The following is a 19,731-nucleotide window of genomic DNA, read 5'->3' on the forward strand; positions in this document are numbered from 1 at the left end:
TATTTTACGATTTTTCCATAATATCAGTTAAAATAACGTTTCTCCGCTCTAATCACTGGATCAAAGATAATAATCAAATCAAATGGTGTATAGTCTGTCGTTTCACTACTATTCTTTTGCCAACAGAAAATACAGATCAATAGAAATGCTTTCATTAGAGGTGGCTCAAAATAATTATTGTAGATCACTTTATTACTAGCTATGTCATGATCTAAAAATTAATTGATATCCATTTTAAAAAATTTCGTTTAAATTTGATCGATGATGTGTATGATTTTACAGTACCAAATGAATATACAAGAATTTTAACGTTATTTTCTCCCCTCAAAATCGAATCTTCCCAGTTATTTTATTAGTATTCTGTAAGTCTAACGCTCAATGTCGAAATAAGCGACGCTGTTCTTACAATTGTAAGTGATACTTTGTTCGGCTTCTTTAGAAAGTAATTGCAGAAAACCAATTTGATTGCTGTCCGCATTGTAATTTATCTGTATGAAAAAAAATTTGAAAAAAAAAAATTCGAAGTACAAACCGTCAATGGTGATCGGTAAAATTTTCGATTTATACCTTTGACGCGCTGTCGATTTCATTGAGCCAAATTTCGGATTCACTGCCCTCGTGACTGATTTCCACTGTTCGCGAGGGACTAGCCAAAATACATGACGAGCGCGTTTCGGCGTCACAACGTACTAGTATCGCATCTCGAGGATCACCGTCGTTCGGATCAATCCAATACTCTCCTGTATGGGTATTTGTATTTTGATGATTATAGCATTTTTTCAAAGTAGATTTTCGTGAATTAGAAATTTCTCTAACCCGTAGGTTTTTCGGGGGAAAGCGGCAAAGAGGTCGGCACACGTCCTCGCAGGTAACTCTTTGCTTCCATTGGGCCGGACAATGCTTTCCAAGTTGCTCTTTACCTGATCGTAAAACTTGGTCAAAATTTCCTTTCGCTCCTCGTCGTTAAACGGACCGAACATCCTGGGAGGCTCGATAGTTTGGGACGTCGAGTCTGGACCTTTGCTGGTTATCTTATTTTGTAAACGGAATAAAAAAAAAATTTTCTCTCTCGAAAGGTGTTCTTAAAAATATTTGCAGCGAGGTACCTCGAGGCGCCAAGATTGTCCTGCAAGGGGTAATTTATGTTTGCTCGCGCTGCGCTGGGCCTTGGACTCGAGGACGGGTGTCTCGGCGTTGACGAGCTGGAATAGTTTATCGTCGTTTCCGTCGAGCTGTGAGTTTGGCCTGGAACTGCTTTTACAGGAGGTGTTTACTTGCATCCGCAGTTTTTTCTCCGATCGTATGAGGTCTACATGTTTATAGGGTCCCGTAATCTGTTCGAATAGGATGGACTCACCGATTTTTTTTTTTTTTTTTAATGTATTAAGAGCACGATTTTTAATGGTGGGTCACTGTCCGAATGGTCAATTTTTTGATACTCGACGAGTTTTGTCAGTTAATTTTAAATATTGGTTTTTTCGACAAACGAAAGTTTTCACCCGATTCTTTCACTCATTTTAAACAAAAAAAAGTATTACGTTATAAATTAGATTACTAGATTTGAAAAAAAAACACCAAAAGATTTCGAAAACCGTAAAGAACATATTTTTCAAAACTTTGTGAGTTTTTGCCAAAAAGTATAAATTTTACGAATATACTTCATCCACAACTTTTTGCTTCAAATGCGACCAAAAAATCAGAAAAGAAAATTTTTTTACGAACAAAAAAAAACAACATTTGTTACTTGTAAGTAAAATTTGTCAATTAACAAAAAATTGACCTTTTGGACAGCGACCCAACATGAAAAGTTGTGTTCCGCAGGCCCTAATGCATAAAAAAAAACTATGCTGGGTCTATTCTAATTAAACAGGTCAGGGAACCTTACCCGACCCCCCGACTTTATATTTATGGACTTGATATCATGATTGGCTTACCGTATCCATCATAGGACGAAGGGTTGCTGGTGGAAGTCACGGTGGCTTGCGACTCTTTCATCGTTGTTTCTATAATTAAAAAAAAAAAAAAAAAAAAAAAAAAAAATAGCAACAATATCTCTCAACCCCAACTAGTACACTACTTAGTGTAAAATTAAGAATATACAATTGTAATTATAGTCGTTAAATCAAAACAGTTTGGACGCATGGAGAACTAGGAAACAATAACGCCATTCTTTAAACTCCGTCTAAGGTAAATAGTTTAATTTTGAAAAAAAAAACGGGCGGCAAAAATGTAAGGCTAAAAATAAAATAGGATACCCAAGATCACAGTTGTGTACTTTTCTCGTAGAAAAAAATCTAACCCTAACTGAGTGTGGTGCGAGCAATACAACTCAGTAGCAGAGTAAAGAGCAAGAGAAAAAAAAGACTGTAACCATATGAAAACAGCATTGTAGACGATAGCATAGTAATAAAAAAAAAAATACGAGAAGAGGTAAGCTTACGTGTGAGTGCACTAGAAGCTACAAAAATAAATGAACAATAAATTAATTTTACATAGCATTAATGTATTTATTCATATGTAAGATTGGAATTGTAAATAAATGGCATCGAACAAAAATTCTATTACTTCCCAGTACTGAAAATTACTGGCAAACCATAGCTAAGCACCGCGAATCAAAGAAACGCGCTGTAATCGAGTAATAAAGCAACCATAAAAAAACGCATTAAAACAGAAATAAAAAAAAGTCAAATGCACTGGATGTACCCTAAGCTCTGAGTACTTCGCGTTAATTTATGCATGTATTGTAGCGTGGTTAAGTAATTGATATGGTTTTTGCAAGTAAAACTTATGAGAAAAATTTTTTGTGGCAAAAAATTTAATTTCTACAAAACATATGTTAAGAGATAAAAATTTTGCATGTGTTTCAAAATTAAAATAGTGTTTAGGACTGTAAAAATTTTCACTGGTCAAATAGAAATAATTTTTAACAATAAATTAAAATGAAAAAAATGTACTTAAATAAATGATCAAGATCTCAAAAACATAACTACTTCAGCTAACAATTGCTCTATGGATTAATCATAATATTGTTATAAAATAAGTCTTAATAAAATAATTTTACACAATTAAAATGCAAATCTTTCATTTCTTATCATACTCTCTCTTATGATGAAAATTAGTACAAATTTTTGAAGAAATTCAATTTTTTTCCATAATTTGTACAAAAAATATAGAGGTATAAATATTTCGGCAGAGCTCATACGTACTATTTACTTGAAAAGCTTCCGTACTCGTTTTATTTTTCTCGTTCTTGTTCCCATGTATTTTCTCTTTAATAATTTTTCCCTAAGAAACAACTCCAATGTCTTGAGATGTGTTCGAACACAATTAGTCATGTAGTTATGTACATGTCCCCACCCAAATAATCCCACTACTGATAGTACTGACCCTTCCTATTGCAGACTAATTGCGCTCGGGCCAATAGTGAAAGGGCGTAAACTCATCACTGCACAGTGTGGGGATATTCGGGAATGCAATGGGACTACCGTCCCTCAGTCCTCAGTTATTCTCTCCCGGAGTGTTCTAGTGTCTACTAGTGGTAACTGCTCGCATTGTGAACCGAAGGGTGCAACTAGTGAAATCGGAGTGTACGTCAGAGTGAAAAATGAAGAAGGCCATTTCTAACTGGTGCAGGAAGACTAGAGCGTCTTTCCGGTCCCTTCGGCGCGGACCAAATGATCACCAGCCGAGTAGTGAGGTAACTTTTGGTTAAAATTACATAAACTATATTTACCTTGCACGCATTCCCATATCAGTTAGATGTGTAGAAATATTTAAAGTGAATAATCGGGCATTGAAATATCATTGCTGCCCACTTTTGAATTTGAAAATCGGAGTTGGGGTGCGTCTCAATGCTAGTTTTGGTACCTCCGATGTAATGTTGAGTCCGATTTTCGGGACATCGGTGTTTTCGGGCGCAACTGCTATTTTGTATTATCCGTTTTTCCTGCGCACTTTTTTCGTTCTTCGCTGTACACTTACACTGGTTAAAGCGTAAATCTTTTCCATGTATATGTAGCATTGCTATTTTTCTCGAGCGTACAAACTATTCATTGGTTTCGGTGCATATGCGATTTTCTCATGGAAAAAAAAAGATAATGTACTTAAAGTAAAGAGAAGAAAACCGAGAAAGTCGAATTTCCCTGCTCGTGTGCGTGACGCATCTTACATTTGTAATTTCGGTGATACCAGTTTTGAGGGCGCCGGGAAAGACCCTTTTTCTTTCTCAGGTATATGCACACATGTATTCAGGTGGCAGCATTGAGTTAGATTTTTAGCTTGGAAATATTGAGAGTTTAATCGATGCTAATTTATTGAGGCAGTAAATTTTTAATTCACATACATTATCAGAGTCCACATGTGTGTCATCTTCACTGTACAAATTACATTTTAGTGGACTTTTAATTTGGTTATGGATTATTGGGAATCACACTTCCCCAGAGCTCTGGATCATCCCCTCTCTGTCTATGAATTGTACCTCCTTGAAAAACGATTTTTGTTATTGTTCGCCATACAAAATTTTTGTCCCACGTTTGCGATTATTCGTGCAAAAAAAGAAATAAAATTAATCATGTTTCTCCGACACAAGTACTAATTTGCAGATTTTGATGTTCTTATAGAAATAAAATTGTTTCCGTGTCTCATAATCAAAAAGTAACGACTAACCAAAATCTCAACCGTTTTTCCTTTCAGATTCAGAGGCTTGCCGAGTACGAAAAGTACATGGAAACCGACGCGCGAAATTTGGCGTCAGTTAATAGTGATGCAAAGTCGCACAAATCCCGGACATGGGGTCTCCTGCGAAAATCCGCCTCCTCTAGCCCCCGCGTCTTTGGTGTCAATCTGGCGCGGCTCGACGAGAACGGTCTGCCCAAGCCAGTCCTCGTCATGCTGCAGCAGCTCCTCGCCAAGGGTCCCTCCACCCAAGGCATCTTTCGCAAATCCGCCAATTTAAGGGTGGTCCGGGAGCTCAAGGACCAGATCGAGTCCTCGGGCAACAGTAGTTGCCTCGAAGACGCGTCCGTACTCGCAGTGGCTGCCCTACTCAAGGACTTCTTGAGATCACTGCCCGACCCCCTCCTTACCTCTCACCTCTTCTCCCTGTGGATGGCCAGCCTCAAGTCTCCGGACCCGCTCACGACGATCAAAAGGTACGACCCCTGATATTTTTACTTCAATGGAGCTACCTTATCATACATAACTATCCATTTGTTTAACGTTCGTTTGGTTTGTAGCATTTTGGACCGTCTGCCAAGGGCAAACTATACGCTGCTGTCGCACCTGATCCATGTGCTGCACCACATAGCCCGGCGCTCGAAGCACAACCTCATGTGCGCGAGTAACCTCGGCGTGTGCTGTGGGCCAAGTCTGCTCTGGTCCGAGAGTCCCTCGGTCAACCAGAGCCAGGCGATTCCTGCCCTCGTGGAGATGCTTATCCAGCACTGCGAGGTCCTGTTCGGTGAAAGGGTCGACCTGCTTTTCGGCGCCAAGCCAAGCGACAGCGGAGCCCAAGACAGCATCGACAGCCTACACTGTAAGCACCATACTTTTCTTGAGATCCGCCAAAGACTTTACACTATAAAAACTGGTTCAAATCATTTTTCCTCTCGTTTTACAGTAGCTGATGGAATTTCCCTGGACAATCTCTGTTTGACAGAACCTCCACGCAAAGATTGCTTATCCTTGTCCACGAATTCTGGGCTGGCGCTGTCGGACTGTGAGATCTTTGTCCCTGAATCGCCGATGGATTCCGCGGACTCGGCTGTCAAGCTTCAAGAGGCCGTAAAAAAAAACGCCGAGAACCCCAAGGAAGAGGTCCTGTACCGGTGGAGAATCATAAAATTCACGGACATTATAGTAGACTACAATAAGTCGGCACAGCAGGACGCCAGACTGCACGACTTTGGCAAAAAAGATATCGGCAGCGATAACAGTAGCAGTGGCAGTTGCATAATCGGTAACAATAAGGATAACAAGCACAAGCAAACATGGCCGGAAACGCCGCCACCCCTGCCTCCACGACGCCGGCACTCGAAACCCGTCCACCTTAACTTGTAGGGTAGGCGCGAACCGGCCACTGCTGCCATCTCAAACCCTATCGCAACTAGGCACTTGAGATTCGTCGTTGACGAAGAAAGTTACGTCTGGTTTCGGATGCGGCTGCACCCAGAGAAACGTATCGGAACGTTTTTTTCTTTTCTTGTGCTCTCGTTCATGGGACTTAACAGTTATGAATTGAGTTGAAATAAAGAAAGAGAAACAGTTACGAGTGCAAGAATAGTTATGATAAAAAGTGTACTTTTAGCCAATAATCAGGCTATTGAATATAGTTACTATCGAGTGCCTATAGTAGAACGAACAAACTCTCAGGCCAAGGGAGGTATTAATATAAAAAACTAAAAAAGATAGTTGATTTTTTTGTGGACTTACTTTGTTTTTGTACGTGCTTCTTTGACCGAGGGATATAGTCAGACATTTTTTATTAAGCTTTATTGTGACGAATGTGTTAAAGTAAACTAGCTTTTTCATGTGATTTTAATTTTAAGTTCATTGTTAATATTTAGAGTGTACAGCGTTTATATGAAAAAAATATAACTTGTATCATAGCATTGAAATCTTCAAGTGTTATTTAGTTTATAAGTAGATTGTATCATAGTCAACAGAATTTCTAAAAACTGTATAATTTATACATGTATTTGTACATATTGGGTATATCATTTACGTCGTTAAAGTTTGTAAATACAAATGTCATTTAACGAAAATTATTACTTAATTTTATTGTCGAATAAAATAACATTTCGTATTTCGTACATAAATAAACTAAGCTTTTTTTCCATCCTACACAAATTACCTGTATCGTACAATAATTTTATTGATAAGTTTTTCGATTCATCCTTGCTTTTATGCTGGGTATCTTTTTTCATTACAGCTAAATTTGGGTGTACGAAAAAATATGTTAAGAAATAAAAATTTTTCATGTGTTTTGGATTCTAAATTAAAGTAGTGTTTTGAACAGTAAGAAAGTTGCACTGGTTAAACAGAAATAATTTTTATCAATAAATTACAATGAAAAAAATGCACTTGAAATAAATAATTGAGATATTGAAAATATAATTTCTTTAGATATTAATTGGATTATAAATGTATTATAATATTGTTACATGTCTAAATAAAATAATTTTAGAAAAATAAAATGCAAAACTTATACGTCTTAACATATTTTTGGTCAAAAGGTCACGTGATTATCGCGGTGTATATTAGTCACTTGGGGGAAAAATAACACAGGCCTTGTAGGTGCAATTCTTTTTTCATTTTTTTTTACACGTTCAGCTATTGTAATACGATAAACGATAAAAGCCTTTCAATAACATATTTTTGAGGACATGTTTAATACCTTAGCTATTTTTTCCCAACTCAATTAGTCTTTTGCAGCTTAAAACTTTCCTTTGAAAGGGCGAAAACGCACATTTAACCTGTACAAAGTTCTCCCGTTCCCGACTATACAATATATTTAGGACAACAAGCGGGATTTTGTACAGGTATGTGTTTTAAGTTGGATGCGATAGTTTACAAGAAAATACTGGCTCGTCGCGATTTCAAGAATCCTTGCAGCAAACAATTGCATGTGTATCATTACGCAATAAATATTTTTGGAAATTTTTTTTCAGATAAATGTATAAGGTTATCATAGACAACAGAAAATTTATCATTACTTGTATAAACGTCTTATAACTAGATAAATTTGTAAGATTAAATAATTAATGAGAAATTGTCAGGTACTTCCATTCATGATCTCCGGTCCAGTGACTCCAACTGTCGCTAGTGGTGTTGCTCTTTCAAACTGTTACACAGTCTGAATGAATTGTAATACTTTTACATTCGTGTTTTAGGACATTTGGTTGAAAAAATTCATCACGTCATCAACAACTGGGTCAGCCAAATGTCTCATTGAATTAATAATTGTAGTGATGGCATCGGGAAAGAAACAATCACTAGATTTTCCAGTAACTTGAAGAACAATGGAGATTTCTACGCCATATATTGTAAACCGTATCATCTCGTGATTGTTTAGAAAAACGCATGTATAGACGAGTCGAAAAAAAAAATTGACTACTTTGATGATGAGAAAAAAAAAAGATAAAAGTAATTAAATTAACGAGAAACAAATAAACGAAAAAACAGAAAAAAGTGGCACCTCTTGTACGTATTTAATTGTGCTTGAACCCTCTCGAGCCTATGGATTACGATGTAGTAGATGGGGAAGATACGTCTGATTGTATTTACACAATACGCACATTTGACTGATCTTCAAACTTTCAACTTCCTATCGATGATGATGATGATATAAATATGTAGGTACGGATGGACAGCGGAGGCGCGTAAATACACGTTACAATGGACAAGTGCTCAAGCCTCGTCGTGTATACACATACACGTACATTTGATTCGAAACAGCCTCTTTCGGACTTGATTAACCGTCATCGTTCACAACGACCACAATACAATATCCTGTGTGCAGAACAACACTTTTTATTATTTTACAAGTGAGCTTATACTTATCAAAGCAAAGCTTATATGCCATCTATAGTGTGGAAAAATAATTAGTGATGAACATAATCTGACCTGGTAATTAGTATCATTAGCATTTTTCAGTCGGTCGGTCAGATTTCCATCGAGTTTTGTATATCTATATACCAGCGCATCGTCGCGGCGAGTTGTTATGATAATATATAATAATAATTACGTACGTATAGGTATACTCAACACACTTAGGGATCCAGCTGACCGACAAATGCACTTGCTATACCAACAAAACACGTGAGGCGCCAGTTTTTGGTAAATTTTCAGTTGGAGATCAAAGATTCATTTTCTTTAACAAATAAATACGAAATATCCGCTCATTTGTCATTTAATAGCGCACGTCATACGCTTTTAATTTTATTCAGCTGCACATTAGCTTCAATGTTACTCACGTAGACGCTTTGTTTTTCTCACGCCAGGGGGCGTAGAAGATAAAACTTATCATCTAAAATGCGACGCTTTTAACATCGCATTGGCTTTTTGTTGCCACTTTTCTTCCAGTGTGATACAATATTATAAGATGATACATTGTAATTATTTTAAGCAAACACCCACGGCTACGTTTGCACATCATTATGTGTCAGCTGGGCCTCAATTGCGTTGCAAAAACGGCGCCCTCCAACGAGAAATTTGATAACTATGTGGGCCTAGCATGATATCAGTATATCTGTATAACCGATTACAGTCAAGTTGGTCGGGCATATAGATATACTTACCGATACGCCAAGCAATCAACACATACACAAGTATCTCACTTACAGGCATTTTTTTATCTATACCAAACTAATGATTAAAATTTACTATTAAACAAGCCGGGCAGCAAGAGCCCAGTAGCTGCGTGGTTAAATGCGTATGAAAGCTTTACCCGGTTGAGAGTGACTGATAAAATCTTATAAACTCCCATTAAATAAAATCAAATTTAATAAGCCATGAAAATGACAAGTACAATAATTAATGGGTTTGTATATGGAAATCCAAGACATCAATTTATTTAACTTGTTTTTTTGTGAAATACAAGTAGAAAGTTTTTTAATCAGTGTTATAAAGAGAAATTACAATAGAACTTCTATAGTATTTAATGTGATTTTGATTAATGGCAATTTATATTGTAAAGTCTGATATATTTTTTCCTGTATTTAATATGTTTAATTACACAATAATAAATATCGATTATAAATTTGGTTTTATTGTGTTGTATGTAGTAATGCCACAATATCCATTATATTTTTTCCTAACATTTTAATGGAATGCCTCATTTAAATTTAACTTGTTTCAATAAGAACAAATGTAGTTTTTAATCTCATAAACATTTACTTGGATAATCACTTATACAAAAGTAATAGTTTTTATTTATGCACTTTCGGGAGCAAATACACACTATTACTCGAGTTCAGTAACTCGTAAAGCCAATCATAACTAACCTATAACAATACATGATTTTATGATATGAGGCAATACGGATAGATTACATAAAATTATGTACTCTTACATTCCGAATTATTTAAAAAAATTTGAATTGTTTTATTTGTGAAGTAATATTTTTTATAGATATATTGCGGAATTATATTTCTGTACAATAACATTAAATTCAAAATTAAGATAGCCATCTAAATTTACGTGAATATTAGGGTATCATTATTGCAGTATCAAATTAATTTTTTTCTTATTGTCAAGATTTTAATACTTTTTTGCTAAATACGTGTCTTTCCACATTTACGTGAATTAAGTTTTTGTCCCTGTGTGCGTTTCAAAACTCGTAAGCTAATTCTGATTGAGGATGCGGTTAGATGAGGTGCGTATCGCGTACCGCGTAACTATTTAAGCCCATAAGAGTAAGAGAGAGGTCAGATACGCAAACCTCTCCCTCACTTTTACGGGCTTAAATGGTACAGCACGTACGTATATGAGGCTCTTTTACCGTCAAGCTTGAATCAGATGGCGCCAGGGCACGTCGCGGCTGTCATACTTACACACCGTCAAATTTACAGTTGTGTATTGCGTTCGTGAGCCTATCTGTGTAATGAGCAAAGCAGAAGACATAACCTTTGTAAATGATTGCTGTTGTTTGCAGACAATTTTTGTTTGCATTTACGTTTAAAGATAGTAGGAAAAATGAAGTGCAGTGTAATATCCTGCGATAAGAAAGTGAAATTTAAATTTCCTTCTGATAGTGTGATAAAAAAAAAGTGGCTCGAAGCAATTGGGAGACCAACATTTTTGCCGCTCCCAAGTCATGGCTTACCTGTCCACGAGTTCTGCTTTTCTTTCACTGACTCTTGCTCCTTTCCCTTTTAAAAGCTTTTTCAATTCTGAAACTTTTAAGCTCCCATAATATTCTTTCTTGTCTTCCTTATTCATTTCAAAATTTCAAATATTGCGCTTTACCACTACACTTTAATTTCCTATGTACATACAATACTGAAAAGTAATGTTGTGTAAGTGAGACGGCCATGACAGCCGCGACGTGCCCTGGCGCCATCTGATTCAAGCTTGACGGTAAAAGAGCCTCATACTCAAGCGAAAGCCGTATGCGGACCCCACACAGCCCACACTCGATCCGGGACCGCAGTGACCGCACCTTTACAACTTTCATACTGCAATTCTATTGGGCGGTGCGGTCATCAGTCTGAGTTGGGGAGCTGGCCATTGTAGATGTAGATGCGGCTGTAATCATCATTCCATCATTTGCGCCGTTGCGCGTAGCTTATACAGTCACTTTTACGCAACTACAGTCTACACAGCAACAGGTAGAAGCTAGTACCTATATAACTATCGTCCACTGTATTCTCCGCACTGTTGAAACAACGTTGTGCGATGAAAAATTATATTTTTAATTCTACGCGAGTGAATTAGTGTAATAATAACACCCTCAAAAAATGGCTATTTATGTTCCTTACCGCCACTGATATAAGTACCAAAGGATACGTTAAAAGTAAGTTCTTTTTCATGCTCTACTAGTAGGTTAAACACGTCCTCATCAATTTTTCAATTTTCTCTATACTTTTTCTTGTTTTTGATGATTCATTGACCACGTTTAAGTGTAATACTGTTTAATTGATGTGACGCTTAGATTTTAAAAATTAACTAATTTGTTCGGGGAAATACTAGGAGGACCTCCATGACCTAACATAAAGCTTGATAAAATGTAAAATTTTATCGACAGGAGCACACGTACCTCCAAGCACCTCCAAGCTGCTAGCTTAAACAAATCTATTTTATATAAATTTTGTAGTAAAAATGGTAATTGGTCTTGTAAATTTTTTAAAAAATTATCCCTTTATTCAACATGTAACATGTAGCAATGATTACAGAAATTTGAGAAAGTGTAAGAGTTAATAGTGATTACACCATAAAACCTCATTAATAAGTAAATGTTTGTTTGTACAAGTTTTTACGAAGAGTACGGAGTTACTCTGTAATAAGCATGTAAGGCGTGTATGTAGATGAACTTGGATTTATAGTGAAAACTAGTATACCAAATACTTGTTAATGTGACCTTGGATGTATGGTGTGAATCACTATTGAATGTTTCAATCATACGCCATACAAAATAAAATTGATAATATGGTAATATATAATGGGTTTATACTTATTAGAAGTAATTTTATTTTCTTATACAATTTTATACCTTTTTTTATCTATGTACAAGTTTTTACAAGAAAAAAGAATGTACTCTGTAATAATCATGTATGGTGCATATACCAATTATCTTGGATTGATAGTGTAAGCAACAATACCAAGCACTTAATCGTATTAACTTGGTTTTATGGTGTAAATCACAGTTAAATGTATCAGTCATACGTCATTCAATGTATACTTGATAATATAAAAATGTTTAATGGGTTTATATTACTACAAATCTCTTTAAAAATATAACACAGCATTTTTCAATGCTTTATTTTGCTTTTTAATATATTTATCGCAATTTAATGTACAGGTTATCAACAATGTTTTTTTATGTGAAGTTTAATGATGATACTTTTGCGACTGTTGATCAAAATAAAATATATCATTTCTCGGAACCATACAATAGATTGAAAAAGTATAACATAAGTACTTCAACAGGAATAAAGGAGGGAATAATCATTCACGATGCTGGTAAATATATACACTTACTACACATATAAACGAAAAAATAATAAATACAATATTTATAAAAACAAAATATATTTTAGAATCACTTGACGGACTAAATGAAAAAATAAAGAATTGTCGAACTCGTTGTCCTCCCCCATTACTAGTGGATACAGCATCTGATTTAACCACGGATGAAGAAAGTTGTATAGAATAAAGTTATACACACAAAATAAAAGTATGTTAATTACTATGCATATGATTATGGCATTATTCAGAATGATCGTAAAGCCAAAAAAAAATATTTATACATAGTTATAAAAATTGTGATTTTATAAAAGATTGTGATTATAAAAAACAGTAAGATTAGGTGTATCAGAGTTACCAAAGGTGCTTGTTTACGCCGTTTATACTAATAGCTGTTGCCATGACTAAATTACATTTGTAAAGTATGCCAAGTCTTATAAACTGTAAGTATTCTGAAGCAGTGATTATCATTGTAATACAATTACATGTAATTATTATTTGTAAGATATTTTTTATAACATATTAAATTTCAATGAAAAAAAAAATTACAGTTTCTAGCTATTTCTACCTTATCATACGTGTGTGTTTTTAACGTAGTGAAAAATATTTCATTTGATAGTTTAATTATTATTCTAATTATTATGATTTTCCCTTACAAATATCTAAGAGAAATAATTTTAAGTCAAATCGCTGACAAATCACAAACTTAATTGTATATGCTTAAAATGAATAGTATATTACGCTACCAGGGGCGAAAGTACGGCAATCACTCCCGGATATGAATTTCCACCCAAGTCGAAGGTGAGGTTAGCAAACACCCGGGCGTGTATCCTGTACTATCTCGATACTGTCGTATTTTCATATACATACCACTAAAATATGATTAAAAATATTTTCTTGAAGTGCCTGATACATCCACATTAACTATTGTCTGGTTTAAATACCTATAAACCTCTGATTACAGAATCTGACAATTTGAGAAAATAGATTGACATATAAAACACATATTGACAAAGCCTATTAAAAACATGTAAGTTATCGAATCGAAATTTTGTTGTTACATACTATTTTACTCCCATAACGATACATGGAGAGTATTTCCTGGAAAAATCCTATACAGAGTTTATAATTGTGGATCTACATATAAAAACTAATTGCGTAACACAAATTTTTTGTTGAATGTGTGAGTGCCTATACAAAACCATAATCAATTTGCTTCGAACTTGGTTTTATCGGTCAATATTTATAGAATTCCGGTATCTTATGCGACTCTTCCTATAAAATATCCTTAAGTTTTTAATAAGTCTTTATTCAGTTATCCAGGAGCAAATACACATTATGAATCTCATTAAATATTTTTTTTATGAGGTTTTATCAGTCACTCTCAACCGGGTAGCTATCAGATATTGAGTTGCCAGGAGGTCCGGGTTCGAGACCAACCTTCGACGTAGTTTTAAGCGGTGTTGGGTAGAAATTAATTAATCTATAAGCCTTAGTCAGTAAGCAAATAGATTTTAATGTAGAATTAAAAATCGTAGATTGAAGGTAGAGTAGTAAGACTAGATGTAAGGTAGAACAATAAGAGTAGATCTTAAGGTAGAATAATAAGAATAATAATTAGAAATAACGTAGAATAAAAAAATAGGTGTAAGATAGAATAAGAAAAATAGAAATAAGGTAGAGTTAATACCTAGATCTAAGGTAGAATCATAAGTAGCACATTGAGGGGTTGTAGGGTCAGATAGAAAGTAGGATAGGGAAACTGAGCCAGGAGCCTCACTTAGGGTGTTAGAAGATTGTAATAACAACTACAAGGGATGACAGGTCAGCTAATACCTGGCTCAAGCGCGGTTGTGCGCACCCAAATTTTTGCAATTTTTTTTTTTCAATCCATACCACGTGCTTAATATGCTTATTTATACCATGAAAATCTATTTGCCGATGGTAAAAATATGTTTTAATCAGATAGAAGTCTTTAAATCAAGGGTAATGAAACAAAACTTTTAGTTAGCAACTGAATACATTTTTTTGACTTTAAAAAAATCTCTGAACAAAACATTTAATATTATTTAATTGTACATTTTAAAAAGGATCACCGAGATCGTTTTCAGGCATTATCAGTACACAGTGGCTTTTATTTAAAAATAAAAGTAGTTGGACGCATTACAATACTATTTGACGGGGTAAAAATAATTATTAGCATAAAAAGTCAAGTTTGTCTTGTGCTGCGTATGAAAGTGATTATATACTTGATTATTTAGTCCATAAGAAGAAAAACAGCTTTATTTGTATATTTGTACACAAGATAGTCCTTGAATTAAAATCTTTGGGCTCTGCAAGCATAAAAATATTTTATACATTGCGCTGTTACGTGTGATGATGGCCTTGCAATGAATTATATATGACATTCTCATTTCGGTAAAACATAAAAATTTCTACTCGAAAAAGAACCATCATTTTTATGCATTCAGTTCATCTAATACATGCATGATTTGACAGACAATCATACTAGAATTATTTAATGATTTTCGTAATAATCACTGATCATTAATTAAAATATTTATATGCCACTAACGTTCTCTGATACTTCTTTCTCTAGATGAAAATTGATATTTCTGAATTGCAGAATACCTTGATCGTGCTAATGAATGACTCCGAAGAGATGAAACAGTTTCTTAAAGTTAGCATTATGTTAATTTTGGTTGTTTTGTTTTGATCAAAAATGTTTGTAGTCGTGAACTTGATTAAAGAAACAAGAACCACTTTTCAGATTTCACGATCTGAAGATAGTTTTTGCTAAGCAGTTTTTATTTATTTGTATACATAAAAACTATAATTTGTACGTTTTTATACTACTTTTGTAATCACAGTAATTGAGTGTGCGATACGCTTTTAGGAAATATCCTTGTGGTTTGTAACGGACAACATTCAATGGATGATTTTTTTGAGTGAAAAAACAAAAGCTGATGAATTTTTCTCCAACAACTACATTCCTTTTAACTGCCTATTTCTCGTAGTGCAGAAAATTACGGGTATAAATGCTCGAGAGCTTAGCGAAGTTTACTAAATTGCAAGGGATCGAGAATTGATTAAAAGTCATTTTGGAACTTGGGATGAAAAGAAAGGATTAGGGGCAACTAATCTGACTTTTGATCAGCGCAGAAATGATTTTCAAGGACAAATAATCCGAGTCGGTTGCTTTAAGGTATTTTACCATCATAAAGAGGTAGAAAATAATGAAATGTATTGTTTGACGAGAAATTTTTTAGTATACAAGTTATTGTCGGTATCAATTAATGTGTGTTTGACCTTGTTGTGGAATTATGCATTTTATTTTTTACATCTTTAAATATGATTAAATGTAACAGCGAGTAGTTGAAATATTAGAATAATTTAATTTGGACAACTTTCAACAGAATAGGAGTTATATTTTATATGCAATGTTGTTTAAATTGGTATAATTTATACAATTAATACTGTACTTCAACGCAAATAAATAATTACAATATGAAAGAGTTATACAACAGTAATATAGAGATCTAGACATGCTGTTTATCTTGTTCACCCATTTATGCGTGTTATTAGTGAATACCTGGAGATAAGCTTGTCATGAAAGAATCCTAATTGTTTTTTCTTGTCACGGATAAATTTTTCGTTGTCCGAGCGATAGAGTCCTGAGCGAGTATACAAACTATTTGTTTGACTTTGTTGCAGATTCCACACATTCTTGAAATAGATACCGATTTCTATACCGACGGTAATGGCCGTGAAATGTTGAAACGTACGTTAAACAGCCGTCCGAACTGAAAAGTGAGGCTCGTGGAGCAAATCGCTGGTAACTACTATCCCGTGACCTCTAAAATTTCCATCAAAGATAAAAAAGAGATGTTGCGTATGAGCGTCTTACCCGACAGACCTCACGGTGGCTCGAGTCTCAGGGACGGAGAAATCGAAATGATGGTCGTACAAAATTTACTCAAAATATATCTCGACTAGATCATTGAAAAATAATTAAATTATAACGTTTGATCGAGTACAGATTCATAGGCGGTTGTTGTACACGCACATATGGAGCGGAGGTGAAGCACTGAATGAAATAGCTTACAATACAGGGCTTGTCGTCAAGGGCAAACATTGTCTCGTGACTGGTAGCTTGATGGACCGAGACGATTTGATAATGAAAGAAAAGGAGCTTGCAAATGAACTTGCTATTAGTCCTTGGCTATTTTTTACTCCATTATATACATCCTTTCAGGATTGGAGTAAACAGTACAAAATGAAGGTTTGTTCATTATTTTCGTACGTAGAAATGTTTGTTTTTTACAACACTGTGGGTCTTTTAGAACGATGGGCTGGTCAAAGCTTTGCCAAGAAATGTCAGAATTCTTACACTCGAACCTTGGGCAGAAGAAAAAGTTTTACTTCGATTGGAGCACTTTTTCGAGACTGGCGAAACGCACGCGTACTCTGCAGCTGCAAAATTTGATCTCAAAGTAAGAACTGTCTTGAAGTTTACGATCGTTTTTTCTTTTCTTTCCTTTTCTTTTTCAGGAGATGTTTGCTGGTTTTACTGTGGACTCGTATGAGGAAATGACACTCGATGCAAATAAAAATCTGAAAGACGCGGAGCGGCTCAAATGGAAATCGGAACTTGACGAGGTTTCCCACGTTGATAGCTCTAAAACCGATCGTATAGAACTGTCCAATAGGTCTCTGATCGTAAGACTTAATCCTATGCAAATTAGAACATTTATCTTAAAACTTTCCCCTAAATTTCATTAATGTGTATCGTCGTTTTAAGGATGTATAATTACTATCGATGTTTAAAACTATGTATGTGCATCAAATTCACTCTCGTCTCTATGAATTTGTCCCAATACGATGTGTATAAATAACATAATAATTGTAACAGACGAAATTAGGCGTTTAAAGGTTGCGAGTTTGAAGGGGCAACGTTACTGTGTACATCAGAGATAAAACACATGTAATTTTGGCTAACGTATGATGCAATGATTGAACGCGGTCGGGTGGGGGGGAGCAAACAGTGAATATACGACGGGGGTGTCGATTTGCCTTCTTTGTGAAGTCATCGAGGCGACTTGTTTAGGCGCGAGAAGCTCGCGGCCGTCAAGCCACCATTTGTTATCACAGATCTCGATAGGAGCGAGAAGTTCCGGTTGTACTGAAGGTCGAAACTAGCGTGCACAGATGCAGGTCTGGGGCCGTTCAGGCTGAAAAGTAGTCTCGATGACACGAAGAATTAAGCCGTGATGTTTCCTTTCATATCAATTGGTACAGTTTTTGAATTTGGCGGTTTGCTCCTTCATTATCGACGTACCGTGCCCTAACGTCGAAGCTCGCGTGAAACAGGCGAAACGCGGGGTATGGAACTGCGGTAGAACGGAGGGGAGGAACGAGCGCGGCGGCGCAAGGGGCGCGACGCTCGCTCGCTGTGGCGAGCTGCAGATGTTCTCGGGCTGCGAGCGAATAAGGTGCGTATGGCGCCTGAAAGGCTTTGTACTAAACGAATGAATATATTTCCTTTATAAATCATTTGTGTGTTTTTAATTTTTTCTCCTGGTGATTCCTGCTTCCGGCTCGTTCCATCGTCAATAATAATTGTATCCCGTGTATCTCAATTATGATAATAAATTATTCTCCTTTGAAATAAATTATTTTTTCAGTTGCTTGTCATGAGTTTATTATGTAAAATTAAATGAAGATAAGTAAAGGTAAAGCTAATTTTTATAAATATTCAGTTTACTACGTTGAATCTCGTAGTGTAAAAATAGGTGAAAATAACTGGTTAGAATATTGAAGTTTCTCTACTATAGTTTCCAAGATAAATTAAAAATATCAAGACAAAGAGTTATCGTTAAACTGAAACTTATGAATATGTAAATTAATTATCGATTGAGAATTGAGTTCAAAATATTGTAAAAAAAAGGTCTAAAAACGTAATACTTCATAAAATAAAAAAATCTCAAATTGTTATACTGCTTACATAATTTCTGTCAGTAACATTTGTTTACAAGTTTACTGACGTAGTTCAACAAGTTGAGATAAAAATATGTAAAAAAAATCCGCTAAAAAACACACGCAAAGGTTTCAGTCAATATTGAAGAAAAAAAGCACATTTTTATGTGAAATTTTCTCTCAGTTAACCAATTTTTCGTTCACTATTTAGTAACAAATTAAAATTAAAATGAGATTGCAAACACATCGAAGTTTATTTTTATTTATATTTGGTACCGCATTTGTCATCGTAGGATTTGGAATATGGCTACTCTTGTCATCAAAATATGAAAAACCTATACCTGTAATAGGGCCTAATGTAAGTATAATATATTGGATGATACAAATTAAATAATGTTGTGATCTAGATAAATACTACCATAAAAAAAATTTTATTAACCATACGCAGACTTGCCCAAACAGTCAGCCACATAAACTAAACATACATTTGATATCGTATTCTGAGAGTAACATTGGTTGGCTTCATGTGCATAATCAAACATACTACGCTTGTGAGAATCTTTTTTTATTCTAAAGTTCAACTACTTAGTGCATAAAAAAAACTCCTTTAACTTTTTTAAAAATTCATTTACAGCTGTTATTGATAGTGTCATGTTATCATTGACGAAGCATCAAAATAGAAGGCAATAAATAAGAAAACTGCATAAAAAAATTAAAAGAAATTAAAACATATTTTTTTGCTAGGTTTGTCTACGCTGAAACATTTGTTTTATGGAAATGGTGGAAGCGTCAAAATCAAACTAAAAAGGAAATGTTACGAAAATTAATAAACGACGGCAGGTTTGAAATTGTGAGTGGAGGATGGACCATTAATGACGAAGCTGTTTCCTATTACCAATCGATCATAGACCAATACACTTTAGGCTTCAGGTTTTTGAGTTTCCGTAATCATAGATAAATTCTAAAGCCACATAAAAAAAAGATAAAGTAAAACTGTTAATCCCAGGAGAGTAAAATATATGATTGGTAATTATGATGGTCCAAGGGTTGCCTGGCAAGTAAATTTGTTTGGAC

Source organism: Copidosoma floridanum, unplaced genomic scaffold (assembly GCF_036245765.1).
Source record: "Copidosoma floridanum isolate Cflo_tuat_1 unplaced genomic scaffold, Cflo_Japanese_pri ptg000030l, whole genome shotgun sequence".
NCBI classification, from domain to species: domain Eukaryota; kingdom Metazoa; phylum Arthropoda; class Insecta; order Hymenoptera; family Encyrtidae; genus Copidosoma; species Copidosoma floridanum.